At 36.5% G+C, this 12,376-nt stretch overlaps 1 protein-coding gene across 4 annotated transcripts in view; it reads left to right on the forward strand.

Moving 5' to 3' along the window:
* wnt5b (wingless-type MMTV integration site family, member 5b) overlaps positions 1–12,376 on the forward strand; it is a 133,545-nt gene that overhangs the window by 58,337 nt on the left and 62,832 nt on the right. For 2 of the 4 annotated variants that reach the window (XR_012401423.1, NM_130937.2), the window contains 1 exon segment: positions 10,806–10,883. The gene's annotated coding sequence lies outside the window, so the exon portion shown is untranslated. 4 annotated transcript variants of the gene reach the window in all.

A 12,376-nucleotide genomic window follows, 5' to 3' on the forward strand; every position in this document is an offset into this window, starting at 1 on the left:
AGGCCAACCCTCTCTATTATTCTCAGATGGGATGATGGGCCAAATCAAAGGTCATAATACAGAGAGGCTCTACTTTGGGCATCTCTGGTTTAAATAAACTAGCATAGATAAAATGTCAGTAATTATAATGAAAATAATTGAAAATAATCCATTCAATGTGTTCATAAAAAAACAATTACTCAGTGATACAGAATATATATGATTCACTGAGTAATTGTTGTTTTTTTATTATTTTTAATAGATTTTAATTAATACATTGAATTATTATTTTTTTATTTATGTAAATTAAAATTGTATTGCTTTGTCATTTTTTTAAAACATTTCTTGTTTAAAACAGCACAATTTTATTTTAGTGTAAAAAAATTATTATATTTTAGTGTAAATTTATATACTTATTAATAAAGACAAATGTAGACAGATGTGATGAACTATATATAAAAATACAAAGATATATATGAAGAGTTCAGATGCAAAAATCTCTAAGTGCCTTCTGAAATTTCCTTAGAAAATGAGCATTATTCTCATTATTAAAATGATCATTTTTAAAATTAAATTTTAGATGGCATTTAGAAGTTTTTGCATTTAAATTGAAAACTACTCTAGTGGTTTCCAAGTGGATGACATTGAAGATATCATAGATAGATGTTATATTTTTAATTATTTAACCATTACAGATAGTAAAAGTTTGACCAAAAGACTTTTGTGCATTTGAGAATATTTCTGTAGCAAACGGTTTGCGGTGTTTCAATCATTTAGTGTGCTGCCTGCTGTAGACAGTGGTACAGTTACAAATGAGCTAACTCAATACAACAGCAGTGTTTACTACACTATTCCTTTTTCTTCATAGTCTGTTCTCTCTTTCTACACTTCCCTTTCTTCCCCTGGTTTTGGTACAGGTCATATTTTAGGCTAAAAGAGCCAGGTTTTCATTCTTTTGTGTGAGGCAACTTTTGAGAAATTCCTGCCTTGCCTCCCCCCTCGTCTCCCTGAATGAGAAACTGTCAGTTTAATTGGCTGTGATCTCGTATGCAAAGCTGCTTTCACTTATTGCACTCAGGTCTTATCCTTTAAATATGGATAAGATGATTTGAAGGGGGGGGGGGGGGGGGGGGGGAAGCACCGGGTCCTTCGCCGCCTGTATGCTTTGAATTAAAGCCAGACATGCTGGGGTTCATTCCATGTTTTTTTTTCCCCCCAAACCGTGATATATATATTTTTCCTCATCCTGGTGCAGGAGATTTCCACTTATTAAAAATTCTGCTCCGTCTGAAAGTCTGTCTCTCATATCAGCCAGAGAAATATTGCAGGAGTCGGAAATGGGGAGCAGTGAAGTGGCAAGGCCTGTTTCAGAATCACTTAACGCTCATAAACAAAACACATCTGCAACAAAATCTGCAATCATGTCAACTCTAATCCTGAGAGACAAATCCGTTTTAGAGAGACAGAGAGATGAAGCAATAGAAGAGGACAGCAGAAGAGATGGTTATGGGGAAACTCTTTGTGCTTACAAGTTTAGAAACTGCAAACAATGTTTAATTTTTTTTTTCTGTTTGTCTTTTTTTTTGTTTTTTGTCTTTTTTTACTGCAGATATCTTAATAACAAATATGTGAACATCCACTGTTGAGGGTAACGCATTACAAGTAAGGCAAGTTACTTAATAATATTAGTTTTCTAAGTAGCGAGTAAACTTTAAAACTTTTTATAAAATGTAATGTGAGCTGCTTTTTAGTTTAGTTGATTTGCTTTCAAAAACGATTGCTGAATTAAAATGAGGTGACGCAGTGGCGCAGTAGGTAGTGCTGTCGCCTCACAGCAAGAAGGTTGCTGGTTCGAGCCTCGGCTGGGTCAGTTGACGTTACTGTGTGGAGTTTGCATGTTCTCCCTGCATTCGTGTGGGTTTCCTCCGGGTGCTCCGGTTTCCCCCACAGAACAAAGACATGTGCTACTGGTGAACTGGGTAGGCTAAATTGTCCGTTATGTATTAGTGTGAATGAGTGTGTTTGGATGTTTCCCAGAAATGGGTTGCAGCTGGAAGGGCATCCGCTGCATAAAAAACATATTTCGCTGTGGCGACCCCAGATTAATAAAGGGACTAAACCGAAAAGAAAATGAATGAATGAATGAATTAAAATGATCCTGGACGCAATGAAACCTGCAAGCAATGAGAAAATGCAGGAATAGGCAGAAAGGAAGATTGCAGAGCCGTACATTTCTGCGATAGAAATATTCTGTAATATTTAATATTACAGTGATTTTACTTTTTAATAAAAGAAAAAGTAGCAAACACTTTGCTTTAAACTTTCATTAATCTGTATAAGGGTCATGAAGTTCTCTGAAGACAATTAACAGTAATCTACATTATTTTTTAACGTGTCTTTCTTAAAGGTAAATGAATGTTATACAGAGTGTTGGTATATGCAGAGCTTCTCTATTTAAAATAACGAAGAAAAAACTGCAAGTCCAGAAAGAGCGGTCAGCCAGGTCAGAAAAAGTAACGCAAAAGAAACACAAAAGTAACGCAACGTATTACTTACCATAAAAAAAAAATAAAGCAACTAGTTACTTTTCTGGGGAATAACTCAATATTGTAATGCACTACTTTCTGAAGTAACTTTCCCCAACACTGTGAATAACCCTAGTTTGCATATCCAGTGCATTAAAGATATCTAAATTTCTTAAATCAAGATATATTTCTGATGTTGACATGATTTCAGAAAGAACAAAACAGATGAATAATTCAAATTGTCTTGTTTTAGGAATAAACAAAAAAAAAATCAGAAAACAAAACCTAACATGTTGTTTGTCTTTTTGATTTTCAAGTAAAGGTGTCTTAGTTGAAGAATGTTTAAATATAAAAGCATCTACACATTAGAAACCTATAGAAATGTCTGGATTTAGAAAAGACAAGATATTTTGGTAGAAACAAATAATAGTTTACATGGAATTTTGTTCACAAACATTTTATTATAACGTGTTAAATTATTAATAAAATAATTAAAATGCGTTGAAATAAAGATCCAAGTATTAAGCGAAAAGGTTTACCAAAAAAAAATGCTTTAAAAAATCGATGCAACTTAATTGTGACAAAATGTAATGTAAATATTTATTATTAACATTTAATATAAAAGAAATCAAAATTTCGAATAGTTACCCCACCAACTAAACTAGATCAAATGTTTAGGTTAAAAAAATATTAAAACTAAAACTGAAATAAAACTAAATTGAGGCGGTTCATTCCACGATGGCGACCTGTGATAAATCAGGGACTAAGCCGAAGGAAAATGAATGAATGAAAACTAAATTAAGCCTAAACAGGCGGAATAAAAATGTTTATAGTGTTGATTCTGAATATTGCTGTAAGGTGGGCCTTAATAGCAAAAGGTTTTCAGTTTTAACATGCAGAAAAGCGAATTCGGAATTATGCACAATAATACCATTGAAAATGTGAAGTCAAAATGTCTAAGTGGTCAGACGCGTTTATGCAGTTTAATCTGCAGTACACCGAGAGGAGAAATCAGTGAGTTGTGCAGGGTCTGCTGTGTGTATTCCCTGTCTGGCCTTATTTAATTGAAGTCTTGTGTCATCTGTGCAGAAACACGAGCGCCTGGATGTTGCTGAAATGTATTAACACTGGTTTTCTAATAGGGTCAACCTTTTTTCTCTCTCTCTCTCTCTTTCTCTCCTCAAGTCTCTCTCCACCATCATCTCCAGCTCCATCCATCCAAATGCACATTAAAATTCATAAACATATTTGCACATTTCCACAGCCATTCCAAACAAGAAGCTCATGCAGAAATCCCAATGTAATGCCATGGAGTTTGTAGCGGCATTAATCATATTTATCTAAAATCAGGGGCTCTGATACACTCGCAGATAGAAATGCAATGCAGGGCCTAGAATGGGCTGATAAACATCAGCACAGGGCTGAGTTTCCAATTCGTGCCTCGGAAAAGAAAGTGGGCTGAAATGAGAGGGAGAGAAAGGCAGTTTCTCCAGCCCTGAGTCTGTCGGAGTGAATGAACCATGTGACAGGACATGTCGCGTTGAGTGACAAAGCAAAAAAAAAAAAAAAGAGAGAGAGGGAGAGTGAGAGAAGTGGCAGCACAAAAAGTAAAGCACTCTCCACAGTTTCCCAGCATCCAAACTCAGCTCATAGAGAGAGAAAGAGAGAAACAGGAAAGGGGGAGGAAGAACAGATGGAAAAAGTAGCAAACGCAGAGCAAACAGGACGTTAGCATGGCAGATATGAGCGTGGATGTATGCAGGTACATGTGTTTCGGGAAAGTTTGGAAAGAGTGGTTAGAGGAAAATAGCTGTCAGCATTTACTCATTGCAAACCTAGAATATGATAATGAACATGGTATTAGTCCATATGACCGAATACAGAAATGCATCTAAAAGGAAAGTCCATAAAAAAATTCTAAATTCTTTCATCATTTGCTTTTTAATCACCCTTGACTTGTTTTAAAGACCACTTTTTTATTTTTATTTTTTGCTCTGCTCTGCTCTGTTGAACACAAAAGAAGATGTTTTTAAGATTGTTGGAAACCTGACATCTATTAGAGGAAAAGCAAATGCTGTGGATGTCAATGATTACAGGTTTGCAACATTCTCCAGTATATCTTCTTTTGTGTTCATCAGAATAAAAATAATCACACTGGTTTGGAGCAAGGGTGGATATCGTAATAACATTTGACACTTTTTGGTGAACTATCTCTTTGAATTGTCATTTAGACAATTATCTGCAAGATATAAAGAAAAAACTATGAAATATTAAGTAAAAAAATGGCAAAAAAACAATGAGAATTCTGTGTTTACATGCTTCAATTTTATTTTTACATAATTTTGAGATTATATCTCACAATTTTTCCCTCATAAATCTAACTTTTCTCAAAATTGCATTTGATTTAATATGATATGATGTATGATTTGATTTGATATGATATACGATTTGATTTAATATATGTGATGTGATATGATATGATATGTAATTTGTATGATATGATATATGATTTAATATCCTGACTTAATATCCTGAGGTCCTGACTCTCTGTGGTCATTAAAAAGCCCATGGCACTTCTCGTAAAAGAGTAGGGGTGTAACCCCGGTGTCCTTGCCAAAGTCCCTCAATCGCCCCTTGCAATCATGGCCTCCCAATCATCCCCATACATCGAATTGGCTCTATCACTGTCTCTCCACTCCACCAATAGCTGGTGTGTGGTGAGCGCACTGGCGCTGTTGTCCTGTGGCTGCCGTTGCGTCATCCAAGTGGATTCTGCACACTAGTGGTGATGTGGAGAGACCCCCCTCATGATTGTGAAGCGCTTTGGGTGTATGGCCATACACAATAAATGCGCTATATAAATACACATTACATTACATTACATGATTTGATATGATATGGTTTGATTTTATATGTATGATATATGATTTGTTTTGATTTGATATGATATATGATTTAATATGATATATGATATGATATATGATATATGTTTTGTTTTGATTTGATATGATATATGATGTATGACTTGTTTTGATTTGATTAGATTTAATATGACATATGATATAATATGATATGATATGATATGATATGGTTTGATTTTATATGATATGATATATGATTTGTTTTGATTTGATATGATATATGATTTAACATGATATATGATATGATATATGATATATGTTTTGTTTTGATTTGATATGATATATGATGTATGACTTGTTTTGATTTGATGAGATTTAATATGACATATGATATGATATGATATGATATGATATGATATGATATGATATGATATGATATATGTTTTGATTTGATTCATTTTGAGCAAAAAAAAATCATACACTTAAAACATTTCTTTAAACAAAATACATTACAACATGGTTGAAATGAAGCGGGATGAAGGACAAGCTTATTATTTTTCCCACCCCATTACCACACACATCATTCCTCTATTACTTCAGCTTATTTCTTCAACTTTCTTATTTCATTCGTGAGTTTATAGTTCAAAACTGCAATACACAAAGTGACAGTTCTGAGAAGGTTTTTATTTTTAAATCTGTGGTGGGAAACTAGTATTCCTACTATCTTCAAATTATACATTTATAAATAAAATAATTTTTTACCATCTTTTAAAAAAATACAAGTTTTTATATTTGGCATTGGTGGTTCCACAAAAACAACTTCAACAACTTTTGTACGTTTTTCCATACAGATTTTTTTTAGATAATTAAAATGTTCATCACATAATGAAAAACAAACAAAAAAGCATTGTTGGTTAGTTCTTGTGGGAACGCACACGTCTCTTCTAACAATGCTGTGAAAACCCCATTTGTTTATGTTTGTTTTTTCTTCCAAAGATTTGCTTTCATTATTCTCAGTGCTTTCTCGATGTTAACAAGCAGTCCTACATCTCTCCCCTTATATCCCACAGAGTTAAATTGCAGATGCATAAGTGACAGAATAGTAATTTTGGGGTGAACCTTTTATCCATTTAAAAGTACACCGAGAGTTTAGGAGTTGCAGGATGAATAATGTTAGTGGTTACTGTGTTAGAGAACAGGGCAAAGATGTCAGTAATGTAGAGCAGTTGAAGATCTGCTGAGATAGAAAGAGAGAGAGAGAGAAGGGGAGAAGGAATGCTCTGCATACCGCATGGCGATAACGTCAGACACTTTATAAATTTCCCTGGCTGAGCCGGACCACTGCCTCGAGGCAGACACAAGCTGAGCCTCTCCATGTCACACTCAGAGCCTCTAAATCTCAAAGAGAGAGAGAGAGAGAGAGAGAGAGAGAGAGAGAGAGAGAGCATGGCATTAACAGAGAGCTGAGAGAAAAGTGATGGACGGCCGCCATAGACTGAGAGGGCTTCGTCTGGAAAAAGGAAGGACAGAGAAAGAGAGGAAATGAGATGAAAAAATGGGCTCTTTGCTGCCCAGTATGTTTGGTTTCATATTCTTGCATCGGCCACAGCTTTTTAGCTCGGCCCAAATGGCCCAAAATACAATGCAATCATCTTGTAAAGCATTTTTATTGGGAAAAGAAGTACTGCTTCACCCTGATTACTTTTCTAATTGAAGTCCCTCGTAACAGTCATCTTAAAGTGCAGTCATTTTGCTTTGTCCTTATACTTCACTTCATATGGAGAAATGTCACTAACACTTTAGTTTAGGTCACAATTCACAGTTCTTACAAACCATTAACTCATAGTGTTAGCTTGATAAACTACTAAGTAGCTGTTTATTAATAGTTACTAAGGTAGAAGTTGGGTTTAGGTTTTGGGTAGGATTAGGGATGCAGAAAAAGATCAGTCAGAATTGATTGTGAGCTATTAAGTAAGAAGATATGACTCAGAATTGGGGTGTTATGTGAAGGGGACGCTGACATGGAGGTGTGGATCCAAATTCAGGGTTTTTTAAACAGAGAATGGTCAGCCAAGCAATGGTTAAAAAAGGAGCTACCAGATGTATACAGGGAATCCAGAGATATCATAAACAGGTGAATGCTCAAAGACAGGCAGCAGACAAAACAAAACAAAACAAAGCAAATCAAAGGTCAGTACATGGCAAGATAAATGTGTCGTAATGTTCACTATAACAAGACTCAGCAACTAGTGTGTGTGTCTGTGCTGCTTTTAAAGTCAATCTAATCAGTCTTTGAGCAGCTCCCAGCAGTGTGAGTGTAATCAATCGTGATCTGGAACAGGTGTGTGTGGTGCATGACTGGAACTTGTGGTCCATATACCAGTACATTTGTAATCCTATGTAATCTGTGTGTTTACAAGCAATCTGTAAGGATTAGATCGCTGGTGATTGTGACATGGGGGATATAAACAGAATTGTGAGGGAAATTTTTTTTTTATTAATTCATTTTTAAATAATATGGTCAGATTTTTACTTTTTTTCAATAACAAATTTATTTTTTGCAATTCTAAATTGTTTATTTATGTTTATTAATTATTTTTGTTTAAAAACTACGCAATTCGTAGTTTTTTAAATTGTAATTCTGCATCAGAGTTGTAAAAACAATGTTTCACAAATATTTTAGTTCATATTTTGCAGCTATTTGAGTTTTGATCTAGAATTGAACTGAGTATTATTACACACACACACACACACGTACACAAATCTCACATCATTTGACATTTTGGGTGAAATGTCCCATTGGAACACTTTATTTTTATTTATATATACGCCCTTCTTTAACTACTCCAACCGCTTCCTGTCAGCAGTCCACTCTATATGTTCCTTTGAAAAGCTGAAACAATGGTAGCTGCCTTTTTTGCTGACACTACAGTTTAAGCGTACTCTTTGAGCTGTAGACCGGGTGCATGAAGCCCTGTGGGTGCGGGAGCCTTAATAAGCATCTTACTGCTAACACAGGTTCTTAATATAATTCACTCATCTATATTGCATCCTGTTTTTAGTTATACTTTTACTACCTCTTAAAGGCTGCTGTCCATCCTAGTAACAGTTTTACTTCTGTTTCTGACCATAGATATAGATAGATAGATAGATAGATAGATAGATAGATAGATAGATAGATAGATAGATAGATAGACAGACAGACAGACAGACAGACAGACAGACAGACAGACAGACAGACAGACAGACAGACAGACAGTTAGATAGACAGTTAGATAGACAGACAGATGGATGTTGCATTACAGTAACCCTAACATAACCCTGAACCATAACACTAAATAACCTTAACATAGTCCTGAACCCAAACACTAAATAACCCTGAACCCTATGACTAAATAACCCTAAACCCTAACATAACCATGAACCCTAACACTTCATAACCCTGAACCCTTACACTCGATAACCCTAACCCTAAAAAACCCTAAACCCTAACACTAAATAACCCTGAACCCTAACTCTAAATAACCCCAAACCCTAAACCTTTACTCTAACTCTAGTCCCTAACACTAAATAACCCTAAACCCTAACATAGCCCTGAACCCTAACACTAAATAACCCTGAACCCTAACCCTAAATAACCCTAAACCTTTACTCTAAATAACTCTAGACCCTAACACTACATAACCCTAAACCCTAACATAACCCTTAAGCCCAACACTAAGTAACCTAACACTAAGTAACCCTGAACCCTAACACTAAATAACCCTAAATAACCCTAAACCTTTAGTCTAAATAACTCTAGTCCCAAACACTAAATAACCCTAAACCCTAACATAACCCTGAACCCTAACACTAAGTAACCCTGAACCCTAACACTACATAACCCTAAATAACCCTAAACCTTTACTCTAAATAACTCTAGTCCCTAACACTAAATAACCCTAAACCCTAACACTAAGTAACCTGAACCCAACACTAAATAACCCTGAACCCTAACCCTAAATAATCCTAAACCTTTACTCTAAATAACTCTAGACCCTAACACTAAATAACCCTAAACCCTAACACTAAAAAACCCTGAACCGTAGCACTAAATAACCCTAGACTCTAAACCCTTAACCCTAAACTCGATATAACCCTCGTAAGCGCCACCTGTAGTGTGAATTTCTGCTATGGTTTGAAACTTCTTAGCAGGATTGAACACTAGACAGACAGACAGACAGACAGACAGACAGACAGACAGACAGACAGACAGACAGACAGACAGACAGACAGACAGACAGACAGACAGACAGACAGACAGATAGATAGATAGATAGATAGATAGATAGATAGATAGATAGATAGATAGATAGATAGATAGATAGATAGATAGATAGATAGATAGATAGATAGATAGATAGATAGATAGATAGATAGATAGACAGATAGATAGATAGACAGACAGATGGATGTTGCATTACTATTCATTCAGGCTGTCCAGCTTATCTTCAGATTTCCAGGAATCTGGTATTTTCGTTGCTATTTAAAAGGGAGAGAGAGAAAAAAGCTAAAGAATAGTTCAGCCAGGCTGTATGAAGCTATAAGTGTTCTTTCTCCCCCTGTGCTCTCCAGTGTTTGTGCTCTTGAGCCGGTATTGAGAGGTGGGCTCAAGAGAGCCCGGCACTAAACTTGATCAAACCGGTCTATTTGTCTTTAAAGCTCCTGAGACGTGCTTCACTTCCTGTTGTGTAACACTGCCTTTTCTACATCTCTAGCAGAGCCACGCAATACCCAGGCCCAAGTAATGGAGAGAGAGAGGGAGAGAGAAAAACAACACACAGAACAATTCTGTTACTGCCCGATGTGTACTGCTTTAAACATGTGGCTATTTTCTTCTTCAAAAACAAAATGTTCTATAAAATTAGAATCTGGCCTGACATCATGGAGTGTCATTCCCTTTTTGAAGACACACACATTCTGTAATTACTAACGCATGACATACAGAAATAAAAGAAAAACATGATGAATGACAAAACATTGACAGGGCGGCACGGTGGCTCAGGGTTCACAGCAAGAAGGTCGCTGGTTCGAGACCCGGCTTGATGACATAATTGACCATAGTGTATGAGTGCCTGTATGAATGTGGAAGTGTATAGCTGTTTCCTAGTGCTGGGTTGCGGTTGGAAGGACATCCGTAAAACATATGCTAGAATAGTTGGTGGTTCATTCTGCTGTGGTGACCCCTGATAAATAAGTGACTAAGCCGAAGGGATATGAATGAATGAATAACCCAGCATTTTGTATTGTGTTCTTTTCTATGCCACAGTTCAATTTATCACTGCCATGTATGTCATGCCATTCATTACTGTGTAGTATGACGGTTAAGTCTGTTTAATGGCTATAATGCAGTGCTGGACCTCCTAGATTTATCTAATCCAGGTATTTCCTTTGCTTCCAGCACAGGTTTTTGCTCGGGATACATCTTTTTTCCATTTCGACAATCAACTTTGATCCAACTTCCAAGAACTTCCATCTGGTAAGTTACAAATTCCACTAGATTTATAAACCCCTCTGATCTACAGTGCTCACTGTATATGTTGTCCATGAAAAAGTGTCTACCCTACCAAAACATTATAGATGAAGCTCTTAGATAATTCCACAGTGCTTTAAAAAATATATCCTCCTGTGGCGAGCAGCTCAGCCGCCTGTGTGTGGGGTCTCTCGGCCAGAGGCTGCTGTATTTCTGTGAAGAGGTTTTAGCTACAGTAGTGTACGTCCCCCCCGTCATCCATCTCTCATCCACTTTCTTCCTTTTAGCGCTCTCTCTCTCTCTCTCCCTCTCTCTTTCCGTGTTTGAGTGGATTCAGAGCACCACACACAACACTCACGCCCTCTCTACCACCCACACTCTGAGTAACAACAAATCTCCTCCTGTGCTGTCGGCCTGCAGCCCGATCTCACACACACACACACACACACTCGTCTCTATCAGCTTTTGCTTTTTAAATTATTAAGTCAACACAAAAAACACGGAGGCTACACATTTAATTGCACAATTTTGCAAGCATCTTCCTGTTTCCCCAAGCGTCTCTTCCCGTTTTACCTTCCTCTCTTATTTGTACGTGTGTTTTTTCACGTTGTTCTGACCAGGCAGTGCGTGAGTTATGCATTTGAAAGCCGCTATTGAGTCAGAATTTATATTCCAGACTGTCAAAAGGTGCGTCTGACAGTTTGAGGTCAAGGATTAACGCTAAAATGGGCGGTTTTGGTGCAACAAAGCTTCCAATCACTGGTTGTCTTTCCCCACGTTTTTTTTTTTTTTCTTCTTCTTGTTGTGTGGTGTGGTTTTCAGTCTCGCACTCAAGTTTCTTTCATGCACAGACCTCCTGCCTCCAGAGTGCTGCCGGAGAGCTGCATTTCACTGCATATGAAAGCAGATACGATCCAGAACATGTGGACCCGTCACTTAATACAATCAGAACAAAGGGGAAAACTGCTGCAACACAAGCCAGAGTCCCATTTTTTTCACAGAAAAGAAACGCAAAGAAAGATTCGAAGTTAGTGTGTGTGTGTGTGTGTGTGTGTGTGTGTGTGTGTGTGTGTGTGTGTGTGTGTGTGTGTGTGTGTGTGTGTGTGTGTGTGTGTGTGTGTGTGTGCTCGCACAAAAATATTATGGGAATTCATAACTAGTTTACTTCTTTTTACTATCTTGCTCACGCCCTATTTATGTTTAGGAGTAGTCCTTTATGCTTACTTTTCCATATAAATTGTACATTTTCATACTGATGGGATCTATAAAGTTGCCACTGTTTATTTAATTAGCCAATTTTTTTTTTCTTTAGCTGCTATTTGACAGTAATAATACAATAGTCATTAGCTTTTTAAAGATTTAAAAAACATGAATGGTTAACTTTATGGTTTTACTAAGGCTACATTCAAGTTACTGTGTTTAATGTTGCATGTTTAACATCACTTAGTGTAAATATTGGAGTTTACATGTGTCTGTTTTCTCCATGTCACTCGTGGTAG

Source organism: Danio rerio, chromosome 4, assembly GCF_049306965.1.
Source record: "Danio rerio strain Tuebingen ecotype United States chromosome 4, GRCz12tu, whole genome shotgun sequence".
NCBI classification, from domain to species: Eukaryota; Metazoa; Chordata; class Actinopteri; order Cypriniformes; family Danionidae; genus Danio; species Danio rerio.